This window comes from Balaenoptera ricei, chromosome 1 (genome assembly GCF_028023285.1).
Source record: "Balaenoptera ricei isolate mBalRic1 chromosome 1, mBalRic1.hap2, whole genome shotgun sequence".
In the NCBI taxonomy this organism is placed as follows: Eukaryota; Metazoa; Chordata; class Mammalia; order Artiodactyla; family Balaenopteridae; genus Balaenoptera; species Balaenoptera ricei.
Window position 1 is genome coordinate 20,758,706 of NC_082639.1, and position 18,378 is coordinate 20,777,083.

The window sequence follows — 18,378 nt, forward strand, 5'->3', positions numbered from 1 at the left end:
AATAAATAATAAATTAAAAAAAAAAAAAAAGACTACTACAAGCAACTCTATGCCAATAAAATGGACAACCTGGAAGAAATGGACAAATTCTTAGAAAGGTATAACCTTCCAAGACTGAACCAGGAAGAAATAGAAAATATGAACAGACCAATCACAAGTAATGAAATTGAAACTGTGATTAAAAATCTTCCAACAAACAAAAGTCCAGGACCAGATGGCTTCACAGGTGAATTCTATCAAACATTTAGAGAAGAACTAACACCCATCCTTCTCAAACTCTTCCAAAAAACTGCAGAGGAATGAACACTCTCAAACTCATTCTATGAGGCCACCATCACCCTGATACCAAAACCAGACAAAGATACTACAAAAAAAGAAAATTACAGACCAATATCACTGATGAATATATATGCAAAAATCCTCAACAAAATACTAGCAAACAGAATCCAACAACACATTAAAAGGATCATACACCATGATCAAGTGGGATTTATCCCAGGGGTGCAAGGATTCTTCAATATACACAAATCAATCAATATGATATACCATATTAACACACTGAAGAATAAAAACCATATGATCATCTCAATAGATGTAGAAAGAGCTTTTGACAAAATTCAACACCTATTTATGATAAAAACTCTCCAGAAAGTGGGCAGAGAGGGAACCTACCTCAACATAATAAAGGCCATATACGACAAACCCACAGCAAACATCATTCTCAATGGTGAAAAACTGAAAGCATTTCCTCTAAGATCAGGAACAAGACAAGGTTGCCCACTCTCACCACTATTATTCAACATAGTTTTGGAAGTCCTAACCACGGCGATCAGAGAAGAAAAAAAAAAATGAAAGGAATACAAATTGGAAAAGAAGAAGTAAAACTGTCACTGTTTGCAGATGACATGATACTATACATAGAGAATCCTAAAGATGCCACCAGAAAACTACTAGAGCTCATCAATGAATTTGGTAAAGTTGCAGGATACAAAATTAATGCACAGAAATCTCTTGCATTCCTATATACTAACAACGAAAGATCAGAAAGAGAAATTAAGGAAACAATCCCATTCACCACTGCAACAAAAAGAATAAAATACCTAGGAATAAACCTACCTAAGGAGGTAAAACACCTGTACTCAGAAAACTATAAGACACTGATGAAAGAAATCAAAGATGATACAAACAGATGGAGAGATATACCATGTTCTTGGATTGGAAGAATCAATATTGTGCAAATGAGCACACTACCCAAAGCAATCTACAGATTCAATGCAATCCCTATCAAATTACCAGTGGCAATTTTTACAGAACTAGAATAAAAAATCTTAAAATTTGTATGGACACACAAAAGACCCCGAATAGCCAAAGTAGTCTTGAGGGGAAAAAAAGGAGCTGGAGGAATCAGACTCCCTGACTCCAGACTATACTACAAAGCTACAGTAATCAAGACAATATGGTACTGGCACAAAAACAGAAACATAGATCAATGGAACAGGATAGAAAGCCCAGAGATAAACCCACGCACCTATGGTCAACTAATCTATGACAAAGGAGGCAAGGATATACAATGGAGAAAAGACAGTCTCTTCAATAAGTGGTGCTGGGAAAACTGGACAGCTACATGTAAAAGAATGAAATTAGAATATTCCCTAACACCATACACAAAAATAAACTCAAAATGGATTAGAGACCTAAATGTAAGACTGGATACTAGAAAACTCTTAGAGGAAAACAGGAAGAACACTCTTTGACATAAATCACAGCAAGATCTTTTTTGATCCACCTCCTAGAGTAATGGAAATAAAAACAAAAATAAACAAATGAGACCTAATGAAACTTAAAAGCTTCTGCAAAGCAAAGGAAACTACAAACAAGACGAAAAGACAACCCTCAGAATGGGAGAAAATATTTGCAAACGAATCAATGGACAAAGGATTGATCTCCAAAATATATAAGCAGCTCATGCAGCTCAATATTAAAAAAAAAAAAACCCAATCAAAAAATAGGCAGAAGACCTAAACAGACATTTCTCCAAAGAAGACATACAGATGGCCAAGAAGCACATGAAAAGCTGCTCAACATCACTAATTATTAGAGAAATGCAAATCAAAACTACAATGAGTATCACCTCACACCAGTTAGAATGGGCATCATCAGAAAATCTACAAACAACAAATGCTGGAGAGGGTGTGGAGAAAAGGGAACCCTCTTGCACTGTTGGTGGGAATGTAAATTGATACAGCCACTATGGAGAACAGTATGGAGGTTCCTTAAAAAACTAAAAATAGAATTACCATATGACCCAGCAATCTCACTACTGGGCATACACCCAGAGAAAACCATAATTCAAAAAGACACATGCACCCCAATGTTCACTGCAGCACTATTTACAATAGCCAGGTCATGGAAGCAACCTAAATGCCCATCGACAGACGAATGGATAAAGAAGATGTGGTACATATATACAATGGAATATTAACTCAGCCATAAAAAGGAACGAAATTAGGTCATTTGTAGAGATGTGGATGGATCTAGAGACTGTCATACAGAGTGAAGTAAGTCAGAAAGAGAAAAACAAATATCGTATATTAATGCATATATGTGGAACCTAGAAAAATGGTACAGATGAACTGGTTTGCAGGGCAGAAATAGAGACACAGATGTAGAGAACAAACGTATGGACACCAAGGGGGAAAAGTGGCAGGGGGGTGGGGTAGTGGTGGTGGGATGAACTGGGAGATTGGGATTGACATACATACCTGCTGTATAAAAAAATAAATTAAATTCAAAATCTCAACAAACAAACAAACAAACCAAGATTACTTAGAGATAATGGAGATAAATCTAAAATACAGTCAGCTAAAAAAGTTGAAAATAGATGCCTCTGCAAAAGTGGAAATGGGGGAAAAGGTAGTGGACTGCCTTCTGTTTTCATAGAAAACCTTGTAATACTGGTTATTTCTTTAAACCATGCATATATATAAGTTTTATTTGTAAAAGAATATAAGTTTCCTGATGGCAGGGACCACGAGAGTCTTCTATTAAAATCCCCAGTGCTCCACCTGAAGTAGGTGTTCAAAAAGTATTTGTTATTCAAGTGACTGAAGTCACTGTTCTTGAAGCTCTAAATGGCTCCTCGAAAGGCACAGCATTAAGATCGCAATGCTTGTGATGCCTCCAGGGACTGCAGGCAGGGTCTGGCCCCTGCAAACTCCTCTCCCGAACTCTTCCTCTAGTGCCTCTTTCAGGTGCTCACATGCACATTGTTCCTTCCTGCCTCGGGAAATTTGCACTTGTTGTTCCTTCTACCTGAAAGAGCTCTTCACCACCATCACCTAGTTCTCTCCCATAAATCCGTTAGACTTCAGCTCAGTTGTCACTTCCTCCAGGAGATCCTGTCTCCTATCTCCCTCTCTTCACCAGCCTGATGGGGTCATGGTGGGCCTACCCCGGGATCCCCAAGGACCTTGTAGGTTATGTTAAGGTATTTACTCTTCTATCTAGAAGAGAATAAGGAGCCACCAAAGTGTTGCCAGCCAGGAAAGATAAGATCAAATATGCTGGTAGGTCTGGGGCTCAGAGAATTATGAACAGCAGCAAGCAGCTTACCTGGGACACAGATGACCCTTGCTCAGCAAGCAGTGGCCTCATCCTACCTCCCCAGGGTACCTCCAGTAATTCCCTATGGTAGTGTTTTCCAGAATGGGGCATGACTATCACCAGGGGCTCTAGGGATAATTTTAGTGGCATATAACCAAATATTTTTCAAAGATTAACATATTTATTTCAATGGGGATTCAAAAATAAAACTTGCATTCTAAACCCATGATTTCATGGCTATTATTGCTTAGGACAAACTTCATGAGGTTGATACTCAATTGACTAAAGCTTGGGGCCTCTTGCTCAAGTCAAACTTGCCAAGTACCCTGAAAATCCCTCTACATCTTTCTCTATGCAACTCTCTGCCTGAAATGTCCTTCTTACCCCCTTCTTTGGAAATTCTACATACCCTTCAAAGTCCCAGTTGAATCCCTGCTCAGGAAAGTGGCCTTATAATTAGGGTAGGAGATTGACATAGTGGTTAAAAACTAAGGCTTATCAAACGTAAATTTTGGACTTTGGGTGATAATGATGTATCAGTGTAGGTTCACTAATTGTAACAAATGCACCACTCTGGTGTTAGATGTTGATAGAGGAAGTTGTGTGTTGGCACAGGAGGCATATGGAAACACTGCATCTTTGCTCGATTTTGCTGTGAACTTAAATATGCTCTAAAAAATAAAGTCTATTAAAAAAAAAAAAAGCCAAGGGGGTTCCCCGGTGGCCTAGTGGTTAGGATTCTGGGCTTTCACTGCAGGGGCCAGGTTCAATCCCTGGTTGGGGAACTCAGATACTGCAAGCCCCACGGCTCGGCCAAAAAAAGAAAAAAAGTCAAGCCAAGGCTTAGAAATTCGATCTAGCTGTGTGACTTTAGGCAAGTTACTTAACTTCTCTGAACCTAAACTTCCTCATCTGTTGGATAGGAATAATAGTGCCTACCCTTAGAGGATTGTGGTGAGAATTTAATGTTATCACGCATATAAAAGTACTCAGTAAATGTCTGGCATACAGTAAGCCTTCCTAAAAGTTACCTGTTATTTTCATGAGAGTGGGGAGCCACAAATATGAGAGGGCTTTCCCTACTTATTTTAATTATTCATCTTTGTACGCCTTTCACATAGTAGATGCTTAGGAAAAGCTGGTTGGTTGTTGGAGGCCTTGCTGCCTTTGGGAGGGATCATTCTCATCCACATCTCCACACCTCCTTATTCAGTGAGCAACAAGATGCTGGCGGAAAATGGGTGTCCACACCACAATCCCACGCTGTCCTGAGGAGGATTCACAGCGGCTGGAGGAAGTCCCGGCGACTGCTCCGCCGCCGCCATAGCAACTTCAACCCCATTCCTGGAACCCAGCTCGGGAGGAGCAGGGTATCGAAAGTCAGTCTCCCCAAGGGCGGCTCTCCCAAGGTCTCCAGGACCTGGTCCCCCGCCCCAGCCCTGAGGAGTCTCCGGGTCCAGGCAGGCGCTGCTCCCTGCGGCCACACGGTGGCGGCGTAGAGTCGAGCTCCGCGCCCCACCTGGGAAGCGCTAATGAGGCACAGCCCCAACGGTTGGGCCTCCTGCTCTCCACCCTTGCCAGGACAGGTCACGGCATCCAGGCCGAGAGAGCCGTTGGGCCTAATCTCACCTCACCTCAATACCTCCAGCTGGACCCTCGATTCCCGATACTAGGCCGGGCACTCCCAGCTCACTTGACTTGCCCTCCACCCCCGACAATGGCTCCCGGGGCCACCCCGCCCTGCCGCCAGTCCTGCGCAGCACACCTGGCGGGTACAGGGCCAGCCCTTGCTCAGATTCAGGCTCGAGCCCGCCGGACCCAGACCGAGCGTCTCATCCCACTCCCAAGTGCGCCGGCCCGGAGGGAAGGAGGTGGGCGTGCGCTCTAGCTTTGTGGTCCTCACTGCCCCGACCTCTGGCCCTCTCCATTCACTGCTTCCGCTTCCGGGCCTGCATCTTCTCCTAACTTCTCTGAACGCCGCGAACCCCCTTCCCGACACTTCGAATGCAGGTCCCAAGGGCTGATAATATGGTCAGGGATTGTCCTGTATAGGGGTCCCCTTACAGGCACTGAGAGGTAAACAAGCTAAGCGCGGGCACGTGCCAGGGCGGGGCTTTGGGGCGGGGCATCAGAGGGGCGGGGCCTCGGGGCTTGGGTTCCCGCGGGCCGAGGAGGTACCCGAGGCGCGCGCGGGGTGCCGGGAGTGCAAACTAAGCGGAAATGGGGTGGGGGGAGGCGCAGAAGTGGGGGCGGGGCGGGCACTGGGGGTGGTTTGAGGGAGCGCAGGGCAGACTAGACTTGGGAGCTGAATGGGCTGGCCGTGGGGTTGGGCCTGAACTGGGGCCCCAAAGCGAGAGGGGCCTGAGTGGGGAGGGGAAGAGGAGGCAGGAACCCCGCCCACTTTCTAGGTTGGGTTCTTGGAACTAGTCAGGAAATCCTGGGACTCAATCTTGGGGCTTGATCTTCTGTAGGCGATGGTTTTTATAGAGAGGGCTGATAGGGGCCCCCAAGTGGTTTTTATAGAGATGGCTGATAGGGCACCCATTTCCCCCACATTCCGGGAACTGCTCAGGCTTGTCCCCCAAGAGTTTGGGGGTCAGCAGCTTCCTCCCTCCACACGCTGCGGGGCGGGTCCCACCGGGCGGGTCCCACCCTGAGAACCCGGCAAGGCCCTGCGGTCCCTCCAGAGCCTCCCCCCCCACATCTTCAGTTTCAACAAGATTGGGGGAGCGGGGAAGTCTTGGGGGTCACAGGCCACATACATCTAGAAAGGTCGTCAGGCCCCAGGGCCTTCTCTTGCCCCTGCCCTCTTCTCTGCTCCAGCAAAGCTTACCCCATAATTCATTTGATCTTCTACTGATAAACATTTAATCTTACGCCTGTGTTTATAATGATCTTTATTTTGTTTTATTTTTACAAATATGTACTTATTGTCAAATTTTTTAAATAAAATACTGATAAAGGCAAAAAATATGGATAAAGACAAAATAAAGTTCACCATATTCCTACTATCTACAGGTAACTAACTCCTTTATTTTGTAAGCTACACTTTATGGAATGTTTGCTATATGCCAGATACCATGCTAAGTCATTCACGGAACAGCAATCTGAGGTTTGGAGAAATGTCTCCAGTGAGGCTTGCCCAAGGTCACACAGCTAGAAAGTGGCAGAGCCAGGACCTGGACCCAACTTTATCTGATTCCAAAGCTTTGCTGGCATCTTCCTGTTAACATTCGGGTGTCTTTCCTTCCAATCTTTTTTTTTTTTCCAGGCAAAGGGACAAAAATACTCACATGTAAATATGCACTGCTTTTCCTCCTTCCCAGGCTTAGGAGCCTTTGTAAGGAGGGCAGAGGGAAAGAAATAAACCTAAGCAAAAGAGTGGAGAGACCTGGAGGAATTTCCTCCCAGTCCCAATCAGGAAAAGCTGCTTCTGAGAGAAGGGAGGGGAGTGAGGGAGCTGGCAGAGTTTGGGTGGTCAGGAATTTGGAAAAAGAGAAAGAAGGAAGAGGTTTGGGGAGCTGTTGTAATAGTGTGGAACTTTGAGGAAGAGAGATTTAGGAGGATTCTGAAAGGATGTCTTGCCGTGAGCTGTGCCATGTAATCCCTTTGCAGTGTCCTCCAGAGACCTTTGGTAAAGACTTTTGTTTCCTGTCAGTGCTTTTTGGAATTGGATCGATTTCTTTTGGCGAAGAGGGAGCAAATAAAAGACCAGCTTTCTTCAGGTTCACATACATTTTTTGTATTTTTTCTTTTATGAAAGTGAAATAGCCTCTCTGCCTTTGCTCACCCAGTACCCTCCCCCTAGAATGCCCTGCCTTTCCCATGTCCTTCTCCATTTCCTTCATCCTCCAAGGTCCACCTCTCTCCACCTCTTTCCCCTCCTTCTGTTGGCCCTAGCTCTTTGCAAGTCCTTCATTATACCCCAAATCAGGACAGATGACTGGCCCCCTATTGATAGGCCATATTGAGTAGGAATTTTGCCACCACTGGAATCTCTTTGATTACAAGAAACTGTGCTGGTTTGTTGGTTTTAGAAATCTCTTTGTGTCAAGTGGAGTACCCTTGCACCAGTTATAATTCCCAGGGGAAGACTCTAAACACTTCTACCGATTTCCTCTTGGTATCTGAGTAGTCAAGGAAGACACAATGCAGTCAAGCACCGGATGGAACAACGCTTTACTCACATAGAGAAGAGACAGAGCAGGATCAGCTTCAGTAGTGGGTGTTGGTCCCTCATTGCCAGGGGATCTCTCCCAGTGATCAACACAGGGCATTTCACCTATGCTCACCCTTCTTGTGCCATAGTGGAAGGACCCTATCCCCTCCAAGAGGAGGACAGATAATAACCATGGGGTTGGCTAGATGCCATATGACCGACATGCTTTAAGCAGAGACAAAAGAGTACTCATGACACCTGAAACAAGGAAAGATACTCCCACACAAGGTGATAAATCCAGCACAGGCTGTGTGGGCTCTTTATCTCTTGGTTAGGAAGTGTTCCAGGCCCAGGGCCCATTCTTACATGATTGAGTAAGGGTCAAAAAACTGCAGGCATGAGACTGTCTTTCTCAACATTTGGCCATCATGACTCTTGTTTCCCTCTTTGTTTTGGCTGCTAAGAAGCTCAGAACTATTCTATTTCTGGATCTGTATTTCCTCTTTGTCCCAATTTTCTTAATTATTTAAGCCTTAAAAAAACTTTTTATTATGGAATATTTCAAACACATGAAAGTAGAGAGAATGTAATAAACTGTTATGTACCTGTAACCCATCCTCAATAATTATCAACATTTTGCCAATCTTGTTTCACTTTTCCCTCCCTCTGAAGTACTATAAAGCAAATCCCAGATACCATATCATTTCACTGGAATTATTTCAGCATATATCTTTAAAAGATAGGGCTTTTTCAAATATAACTACAATGCCACTATCATACCTAACAAAATTAATACAAATTCCCTAAAATCATTTAATACCTAGTTCATGTTCAAATTTCTTTAATAGTTGGTTTGTTCCAATAAGAACTCAAATAAGGCTCACACATTTCATTTGGTTGATATGTGTCATAAGTAACTTTTCATCTATAACAGTTTCACTTTTCTTTCTTTTTTCATGCTATTTATTTGTAAAGGAAACCAGAGCATTTGTCCTGTAAAGGCTCCCATATCCCAGAAGATTTGGCTGATTGCTTCCTGATGGTGTAGTTTAACTTGTTCTTCTGTCTCTTGTATTTCCAGTAAACTGAAAGTTAGATCTAGAGCTTGATAAGATTCAGGTTTAATGTCTTTAGCAAGAATACCTTATTGGCGATGGTGCTGTCTACTTATTATTATGTCTCATCTAGTGGCACATATTTAGTTGAAATATTTTTATTGATTGATCCATGGTTTCAGGGCTCTTGGCCTGCTCTTTTCATTATAGAATTCCCCATCAACCTTTTATCTGTTGGTTTTAGCATCTGCTGATGGCCCATTATTTCATTAGGTGTTGCAAAATGGGGACCGGGCCCTGGCAGTGAAAGCGCCAAGTCCTGGACTGCCAGGGAATTCCCCATGACTTTCTAATTCTGTCATTCTTTTTTTTTTTTTGGCCGCGCCCAGCAGCATGTGGGATCTTAGTTCCCTGACCAGGGATAGAACCCGAGCCCCCTGCAGTGGAAGCACGGAGTCGTAACCATTGGACCACCAGGGAAGTCCCTCTGTCATTCTTTTTGCATTCATTAGCTGGAATTCTTCCATAAAGAACAACTTTTCAATAAAAATTATTTTTAAAAATAAAATTAAATTACAAAAATAATTTAAAAATAAAACTTAAATGAAAAAATAAAAGAATAACTTTTCCTCATTCATTATTTGATTTTCCTGAAATAGTTTGTATAAGAAAGACAGGATAAATGCTTGATTTCTTTCATGTATTTTTATAAATTGCCTGAACTCCTTTGTGGAACAAGTTGTTAAAAAAAAAAAAAAGGGCAAGCAGAGTTGTGGAATAGAAAGAGCACAGGCTTTGGACTCGGACAGAATCCTGATTCCATCACTTCTTACCTGTGTAACCTTGGGCCATCCATCTGAGCCTCAGTTTCCTTAACTGCAAGCTGGGGACCAATATCCTCAACTTCCCCAAACTTTCAGTAGAATCATTTCCAGGCCTAGATCAAGCAATTCCTTGTATAGGAAGTAAAATATAGTCACTGTGGAAAATTTAGAGGATGCAGATAAACACAAAGAATACATAAGCTTTGTGAAAAGCATCTAGCATATGCTTGGCCTATAGTCGGTATTTCTGACAACTCCAGCTTGGCTCTCGGGCTGCCCTGTGTTAGAATCCTTCTGGAAGAGAGTAAGTTTAGCCAGCGGAGACTCCAGCCTCAGTCCAAGAAAATCCTAGTAAGAGTCAGAGAGGGTGTCTTGGGGAGAGAGCAGGAGGTGGATTCCTCTGGTCTTATGTCAAGAGCTAGTTAACTGAAGTTAGACCTACCACAAGCTTGCTGTGAGATCCTGGGAGAGTCACTTAACCTCCCAAGCAACAGTTTCTCACGTGTAAGATAGAGGTTGTCAAGGCTGACCTGCCAGAGTTGTTGGGAGGGCCACCTGAGATGTTGATGTGGAAATGCCCACCTTGGAGGCAAAAATTGGGCGGTGCTCAGCAAATAGGAGTTAGCTTGATCTGTCTGGGAACTCCCTTTCTGAGCTCCCATCAAGTGTAAAGTTACAAGTGTCTCTTGTCACTGAAGGGATGTGTGAGGCCTGGCTTGGAGCCCAGGCTCCAAGTGCTGTGTGAATTGGGTAAACCTCTTCCTCTCTGGGGCTTGGATTCTTCCATCTGTGAGATGGCCAGATTAGGGGTCCAAATCTAAACGCCCCCAGGAGCAGACAGGTAGCAAGTGAATGAAATGGGGGAGGCAGTGAGATAATAGTGGTGGAGACTGTGTGATCTGATGAGCTTGCTTTATCTGAGAGAGGCTGCCACTCCATTCTGCTGCTGGTCACAAAACTGGAATGTGAGCCCAGATGGCCTTTTTTTTTTTTTTAAATAAATTTATTTATTTATTTTTGGCTGCATTGGGTCTTCCTTGCTGCACGCGGGCTTTCTCTAGTTGCGGGGAGCGGGGGCTACTCTTCATTGAGGTGCGTGGGCTTCTCATTGTGGTGGCTTCTCTTGTTGCGGAACATGGGCTCTAGGCGTGTGGGCTCAGTAGTTGTGGCGCACGGGCTTGGTTGCTCCGCAGCATGTGGGATCTTGCCGGACCAGAGATCAAACCTGTGTCCCCTCCATTGGCAGGCGGATTCTTAACCACTGCGCCACCAGGGAAGTCCCTGGCCTGACTTTTAAAGAGGCTGGAAAGCTGTATTTTAAATTTTCTTCTTCCTTTTTTTTTTTTTTTTTAATACCTTCTTTTTACAAACCCTCTGTCTAGGGCTGACTTTCAATAGATCCCAGCGAGGGAGCTGCTCTGTTATGTAGGAAACCCTGACCCAGAAGCAGGTCATCTATGAGTGGTTTAGCACCAGGTTCCCCAACAATGTGTGCTGTGTGATAGGTGAGGGGGCTGCTGCCTTTCTGGCTGCGCCCCGTGTCCCAGGACCAAGGGGTCTCCCAACCCGACCCCGGTCCTGAGGGGCTGCGGACTGCACTGTGCTGTATTTTTAATTTTAAATTAAAGTGATGGCAAGTTATTTGAGATATTTAGCAGCCTGTATGGACTAAACAAAATGTAAAGTAGGGTTAAGAGCATGGATTCTAAAGTAAGAGAAGTTCATGCACCAGCTTTACCACTTAATTAACTGTATGTCCTTGAGCAAGTCATTTATCTTCTCTGTGCCTCACTTTTCTTATCTGTAAAATGGGGGTAATTATTGCACCTACTTCACGTGATTGTTGTGAGGATCACATGAGCAAGGACAGGACTAGGGAGAGGTTAACAGAATGAGGTTAATGAGGAATCATCTTGGGTGCAAAATTTAAGGGGGTGCCAAAAAAACTCAACAATCAAGATATATTTTCAAAAGTTAAAAGTAATGCAAAGGGCTTCCCTGGTGGTGCAGTGGTTGAGAATCTGCCTGCCAATGCAGGGGACACGGGTTCGAGCCCTGGTCTGGGAAGATCCCACATGCCATGGAGCAACTGGGCCCGTGAGCCACAACTACTGAGCCTGCGCGTCTCTAGCCTGTGCTCCGCAACAAGAGAGGCCGCGATAGTGAGAGGCCCGTGCACCGCAATGAAGAGTGGCCCCCACTTGCCGCAACTAGAGAAAGCCCTCGCACAGAAACGAAGACCCAACACAGCCAAAAATAAATAAATTTTAAAATAAGAAAAAAAAGTAATGCAAAAAAAAAAAAAAATCCATAATGACCAAAATAGCAACATTTTAAGTGAAGACAGGATATGACCTTGCACTTGTGTGACTTGGCCTTAACTCACCTCACCCTAACCCTGGGTCTGTGGGGTCCTGGCTTTATTCTTAAAATAGGATGGTGCACAAGGAGAACACCCATCCCACCTCCAGGCCCAGTGGTTCACGGGTAAGAGAGAGAAGGCATTTGACTTTGTTCACTGCCATATCACCAGCACCTACAATGGTGCCTCACACATGGTTGGATCTTAATAAATATTTGTTGAATGGGGAAAATATTGGGATGATACATGTCCAACCTTAGAACAGTGCCTGGCACCAAGTAGGTGCTCAATAAAAAAATAATGATGATTATAATTAAGAAGATAATGATGTCATTGTGGGTCCTATTCTGTCTTTAAGCCAATGGTGAACCTAGTGTGTTTGACACCCAGAATGTGGGTTTTTTTTCCAAGTTATCAAATTTTATTTTTCTTGAATTTCTTCTTAGATTTTCTGGTAATGTAAAAAAAATGTTTTTAAATTTTTATTTGTATTGGAGTATAGTTGATTTACAATATTGTGTTAGTTTCAGGTGTACAGCAACGTGATTCAGTTATACATATATTAATTCTTTTTTAGATTCTTTTTTCATATAGGTTATCACAGAATATTGAGTAGAGTTCCCTACTGCTACACAGTAGGTTCTTGTTAGTTACCTATCTTATATATAGTAGTTTGTGTAGAAAAGATCATTTTTTTAATCCCAACATGACAAGAGTTATCTTCAATAATAATCATGAAATAAAACAAATAATAATAATGGCAGAAAAGCAACAGAGACAGTAAAAACTTGCTTTTAGGGCTTCCCTGGTGGCGCAGTGGTTGAGAATCTGCCTGCCAATGCAGGGGACACGGGTTCGAGCCCTGGTCTGGGAAGATCCCACATGCCGCGGAGCAACTGGGCCCGTGAGCCACAATTACTGAGCCTGCGCATCTGGAGCCTGTGCTCTGCAACAAGAGAGGCCGCGATAGTGAGAGGCCCGCGCACCGCGATGAAGAGTGGCCCCCGCTTGCCACAACTAGAGAAAGCCCTAGCACAGAAACGAAGACCCAACACAGCCATAAATAAATTAAATAAATAAATAAATAAATAAATAAAAACTTGCTTTTATTGAACTTCATATATATACTCAGACCAATAAAATTTTTTAAATAAAATAAAAATTATAGTACAAATGGGAAAAAAGTAAAGGACTAATAGTTTATGGTTATATTAATGTATTTTTTTAACAAAAAGGTACATACACACACACATGAAGAAATGCCTCTAAAAGAGGCAACTTGGCAGGTTCAGAGAATGACTTGCACAGAGAATGACAGAACTACAGTAACAGTTTTACAATCACTGTGCTATCACCATTGATTTCAAATCTGCTGTTTAAATGCAGGGACATGGGGACATGAACGCTCCTGGTGTGAGCGCCAATGATGCTGACCTGCTATGAGCTCTCAAATTGAAGGTATATGTTGGTGCCAGTTGTGTAACTGAGAGTTCTTCAAATTAGCTTCCATGTAGAATATGTTATTAAAGGTTAGGTGATAAAATGTACTAATTTGAAGTATATATATATATATATATATATATATATATATATATATATATATATCTCCCATAATAATCGCGGCAATTATTTAGAACTTAGACCAAGAAAGATCTCTTCAGGAGGGAGGATTTTATCACCAACGACATTGTTTAGAATTGCCAGGGCACAGTGATAAAAAAAGCAGACCCACCCAGTTTCATTAATGTTTTAAACTTCTCTACAGATAATGCATGCCTTATTTCTTGCACATGGAGGACTGGCCACCACCCTTAACTGATTCACCTCCACCTCAGGCCATCAGTTTCCTATCTCTGGATGAGACAGTCCCAAAGGCCCTTCCAAAGCTGACATTGCACTACTTTCTAACTCTGGCTTTGCAAGCTATTTCAAGCTATGTGACCCTGGGTAAGTCAGGTCATTTCTCCAAGTCTCAGTTTCCTCATCTGTGAAATGGGAACAATAACCCCAAGCCATGCCTTACCCCATAAGGGCTCCATGAGGTAGTGTGGAAGAAGACTTTTTGTAAAGAAGAAGGCACTGCACACAAGTGGCAGGAACACAGGTGGCAGGCCTTGATGACAAAGGTGATGATGTTCCTCTGAAGTCATAAACAAGTTGTTCCTAGATTGAGGATCTGGGTTAGGGGAAGGGGAACCAGTGGGTGCTGGACTTTGCAAATCACTGACAATGACTTTTTTCTTCCAGAACAAGTCTTGATCCTCTTGGCCCAGAAGCAGGGGGCTGATCACAATGACCCCAGTTCCTCTGCTGCTGTATTACATCCCAGCTGGATGGAGCACTTCGCTTCCAGGGGAAGGTGGCTGAGGCAGAAGCAGGGTTTGAGAAACTACTGATGCCAGCTGGCTCTTGTCCTCAGAAGCACTCTGAAATTAGCTTACCTGCTTGTTTAACCAAAGAGAATGTAAGTTCCTAGAGCAGGGGTTGACAAATTTTTTTCTGAGGAGCCAGCTAGTAAACATTTTAGGCTTTCTCAGCCATATGGTCTCTGTTGCAACTACTCGACTCTGCTGTTGTAGTGTGAAAGCAGCCCTAGACCATACGTAAACGGAGCGTGGCTGTGCTCCAATAAAACTTTATTTATGGATACTGAAATCTGAATTTCATATAATTTTTGCACATTATGAAATATTCTTTCGATTTCTTCAATCATTTAAAGATGTAAAAGCCATTCTTAGCTCATAGGCACATAAAAAGAGGCCAGATTTGGACCACAGGCCGTTCATAGTTTACCCACCCTTATTCTAGAGGGCAGAGACCCTCTCTGTGTATTCCTTTGCTGTGTCCACAGTGCCCAGAACACTGCCTGGCACATAGCTGCCCATAAGTATCTGTTGATGACCAGCTGCTTCCTCTTCTGCCTCCAGTTCCATTCCCATCTCTTGCTGCTACTATATCCACCTCTACTTCCAGCTCCCATTCTCTGTAACCAGCAGCAACAAGCTTCTGTTCCCCCCACCCCTGTCCCTGTCTCCAGGTCAGTGGAGGAGCACACTAGCTAGTTCTCCAGTAGCCCTGGGACTGTCCCATCTGGATGCTCCCATTTTTCCTCTTCTTCTCTGACTACCCTATCTTTGGCCTCATTCTTCTTCTTCTTCTTTTTTTTTTTCAGCATCCAAAATCTTTTTAATAACAAGGCAGGATCTGGGGTTGGTTTTTGTAGTGGCAACTGGCCTGTCGGCCTCTGGTGCTCTTGAACTTCCAGCCCTTGGAACGTAGGGTTTGGTGTTCCTGAGGTCTTGCCGAGATGCCTGTACACCTCTTGGCCTTTACCAGAGAGTAGGCCAGCGGCACAGCCCTTGGGAGAGTCCAGGGCCAGTTGGTCGAAGGTGAGGATCTTGCCCCAGGCCTTGGGGATGTGGCTCCGGGGGCAGTGCACACACCTTCAGTTCGGGCACCTACTGGGCATGCACATCATCAGTTTTAGTCCCTATAACCACAGCTGTTTTGCCTTCCCCTCCAGGAAGCTTCATCTTCCGGATCATCTGGGAAAGGGATAGAGGCCACCAGTTGGTGCAACTCACGAACAACCTCTTCAGCACAACTTGACTGAAGGAGTTGGTTGGTCTGGCCAGAAACCTGTACAGCTTGACCAACAGCCTTAGGTAGCTGTCCTAGCTCTTGGCCTCATTCTTTTTTTATTTTTTTTTTGGGCCTTGCCACGCAGCTTGCAGGATCTTAGTCCCTGACCAGGGATTGAACCCATACCCCCTGCAGTGGAAGCATGGAGTCCTAACCACTGGACCACCAAGGAATTCCCTTGGCCTCATTCTTTTTTTTTTTTTTTTTGAGTAGGAAACTTTTTTTTTCTAGTATTTATTTATTTATCATTTATTTGTTTTTGGCTGAGTCGGGTCTTAGTTGCAGCATGTGGGATCTTTTGTTGCGGCGTGCAGGATTCTCTCTAGTTTTGGTGAGCGAGCAGGCTCCAGAGCACGCAGGCTCAGTAGTTACAGTGGGTGGTCTCTCTAGTTGTGGCGTGCAGGCTCCAGAGCACGCAGGCTTCGCAGTTGTGGCACGTGGGCTCTCCAGTTGTTGCGCTGTGGGCTCAGTAGTTGCAGCACGTGGGCCTAGTTGCCCCGTGGCATGTGGGATCTTAATTCCCCAATCAGGGATCGAACCCGCATTCCCTGCATTGGAAGGCGGATTTTTTTACCATTGGACCACCAGGGAAGTCCCCACACAAGCATATTTTGAAGGCTTGCCATATGTCAGCTGTAGCCAGCGAGATAGCAATAAACAAAATAGACAAGTCCTACCTCATGAAGCTTTGTTCTAGTGGGAGAAACAAACAATAAACAAACAGGTAAATATACAATATGATCCCTGGTAGAGAGGCATGCCATGAAAAAAAGATAACATAAGATGATACTATCAATGGGGAGCTATCTTAGATAGGGTCAGTCCTCTCTGAAGAGGTGACGTTTGAGCAGAGGTGCGAATGAAGTGAGGGAGCAAACTCTTGAGAGCTGAAGAAAGAAACGTTCCAGGTGGAGGGCACAGCAGGAGCAAAGCCTGAGGTGGGAGTGTATGTGGCATGTCAGTGAGCAGGCAGCAAGCCTGGTGGCAGGGGGGCAGTGAGTGAGTGAGTGGTAGGAGAGGAGGGGGCAGGGGGAGTAGGGGGCCAGATCCTGTGGGACTTTGCAGGCTCAGCAAAGTCCTTGGAGTTTGTTTGAAGTTTGTTTGATGGGGGAGCTACAGCAGGGTTTCAAGCACCTCCATCCCTCAGACCTGGATGGGGCAGACAAGAGAATCCACCCCCTTACTTGTTCACCACTACCCACCTCTGCATACTGAGTACCCGTGAAGCCCCTTCTGGGCTGACAGTGTAGTGAAGTGAATAAGAGCACTGGATTTTGAGTCTGAGAGAATTGGGTTCCCAACCTAGCTGTAATACTTACTAGCTGTTGGACCATGGGCAATCTCATCACTCCTGAGCCTCAGTTTTCTCATCTGGAAAATGGGGACAATAATTTCTGTCTCATGGTGTTGTTGGGGTGACTGGATGAGCTCTTGCCTCTAAAACACTCACAGTGCCAGGCAGGTCACATAGTTCTCTCTCAATCAGCTGTCATAGTTGATGATGATTACTATTTACATGCTGACCCAAGTTCTGGCATTTTGTAATCACTTGTTAAAGGAAACTGCCATTATGATTGTTCCCCTCATGCTGTTCCACCTGCTGCCAGGAGACACGTGTGCCAAGACCCTCCTCTACTGAATGGCCAAGAAAGAATAATGACAGACTCTCCTCCTGTGGGGCAGGGCCCATCCAGGACCTGTGCTCTTGAACATTATAGCAAGCACATGCCCAGGTTGCGGTAGAAGGACCTAAAACCCAGCGCTCACCCTGTCAGCTCAGCCCCCTGCTTCATGCCAGAATAACCTCTTCCACAAGGTACAGAATAAGAACCTCACTGTGTCCAGCAGAGCCCTTTCACACTTATGAGTCATTCCCTTAACAAACACCTCAAGTGACTGCCCAGAACAGCCTGTTTTCACCCCATTATGAATAATAATAATAGCTAGCATTTATCCACGACTCAGAGTGTAGCATTTCAGAGCATGAGGATAGATTGCCTGGGTCTGAGTCCTAGATTTACTGTCTTGTAGCTAGATGATGTTGTACATATCACTTAGCCTCTTTGAGCATCTACTATGTGCCAGGCAGTGTGTCAGGTGCCAGGAAGACAATGAAGAGCCAAGAAGACCCGATTACTGCCCTCTCACAGCTTCCTGTCTAATTGGAGAGCTAGATGTTAATCAGGTAATCACAAAGACAAATGTAAAAGTACACCTTGAGGAGCACTAAGGAGAAGTATCCATTGCCATGAGTGTATATAACAGGCAGGTAAGGGAAGATGTCCTGGAGGAAGTGATTGTGGAGATAAACTGGCTTGAGGAAGACGGAAGACAGTTTCAAGAACAAGGAGCAAGGGCTTCCCTGGTGGCGCAGTGGTTGAGAATCTGCCTGCTAATGCAGGGGACACGGGTTCGAGCCCTGGTCTGGGAAGATCCCACATGCTGCAGAGCGACTGGGCCCGTGAGCCACAACTACTGAGCCTGCACGTTTGGAGCCTGTGCTCCGCAACAAGAGAGGCCGCGATAGTGAGAGGCCCGCACACCGCGATGAAGAGTGGCCCCCGCTTGCCACAACTAGAGAAAGCCCTCGCACAGAAATGAAGACCCAACACAGCCAAAAATAAATAAATAAATAAATAAATTTTTAAAAAAAGAAAAAGAAAAACCACAGAAGTGAGTCACTTTTGTTTAAAAAAAAAAAAAAAAAAAGAACAAGGAGCAAGGCCCTGGGGC

The 18,378-nt window shown here is 44.4% G+C and overlaps 1 long non-coding RNA gene and 1 pseudogene across 1 annotated transcript; one reads left to right on the forward strand and one right to left on the reverse strand.

Annotated features, from left to right (window-relative positions):
* Positions 1-5,562: 5,562 nt before the first annotated feature.
* LOC132348445 (uncharacterized) lies at positions 5,563-14,640 on the forward strand. Its single transcript, XR_009497476.1, has 3 exons — positions 5,563-5,679; positions 13,390-13,461; positions 14,251-14,640. It is a non-coding gene; the product is annotated as an uncharacterized LOC132348445 (long non-coding RNA).
* Positions 14,641-15,189: 549 nt separating this feature from the next.
* Positions 15,190-16,979, reverse strand: LOC132364195 (large ribosomal subunit protein eL18-like; annotated as a pseudogene).
* Positions 16,980-18,378: the final 1,399 nt, after the last annotated feature.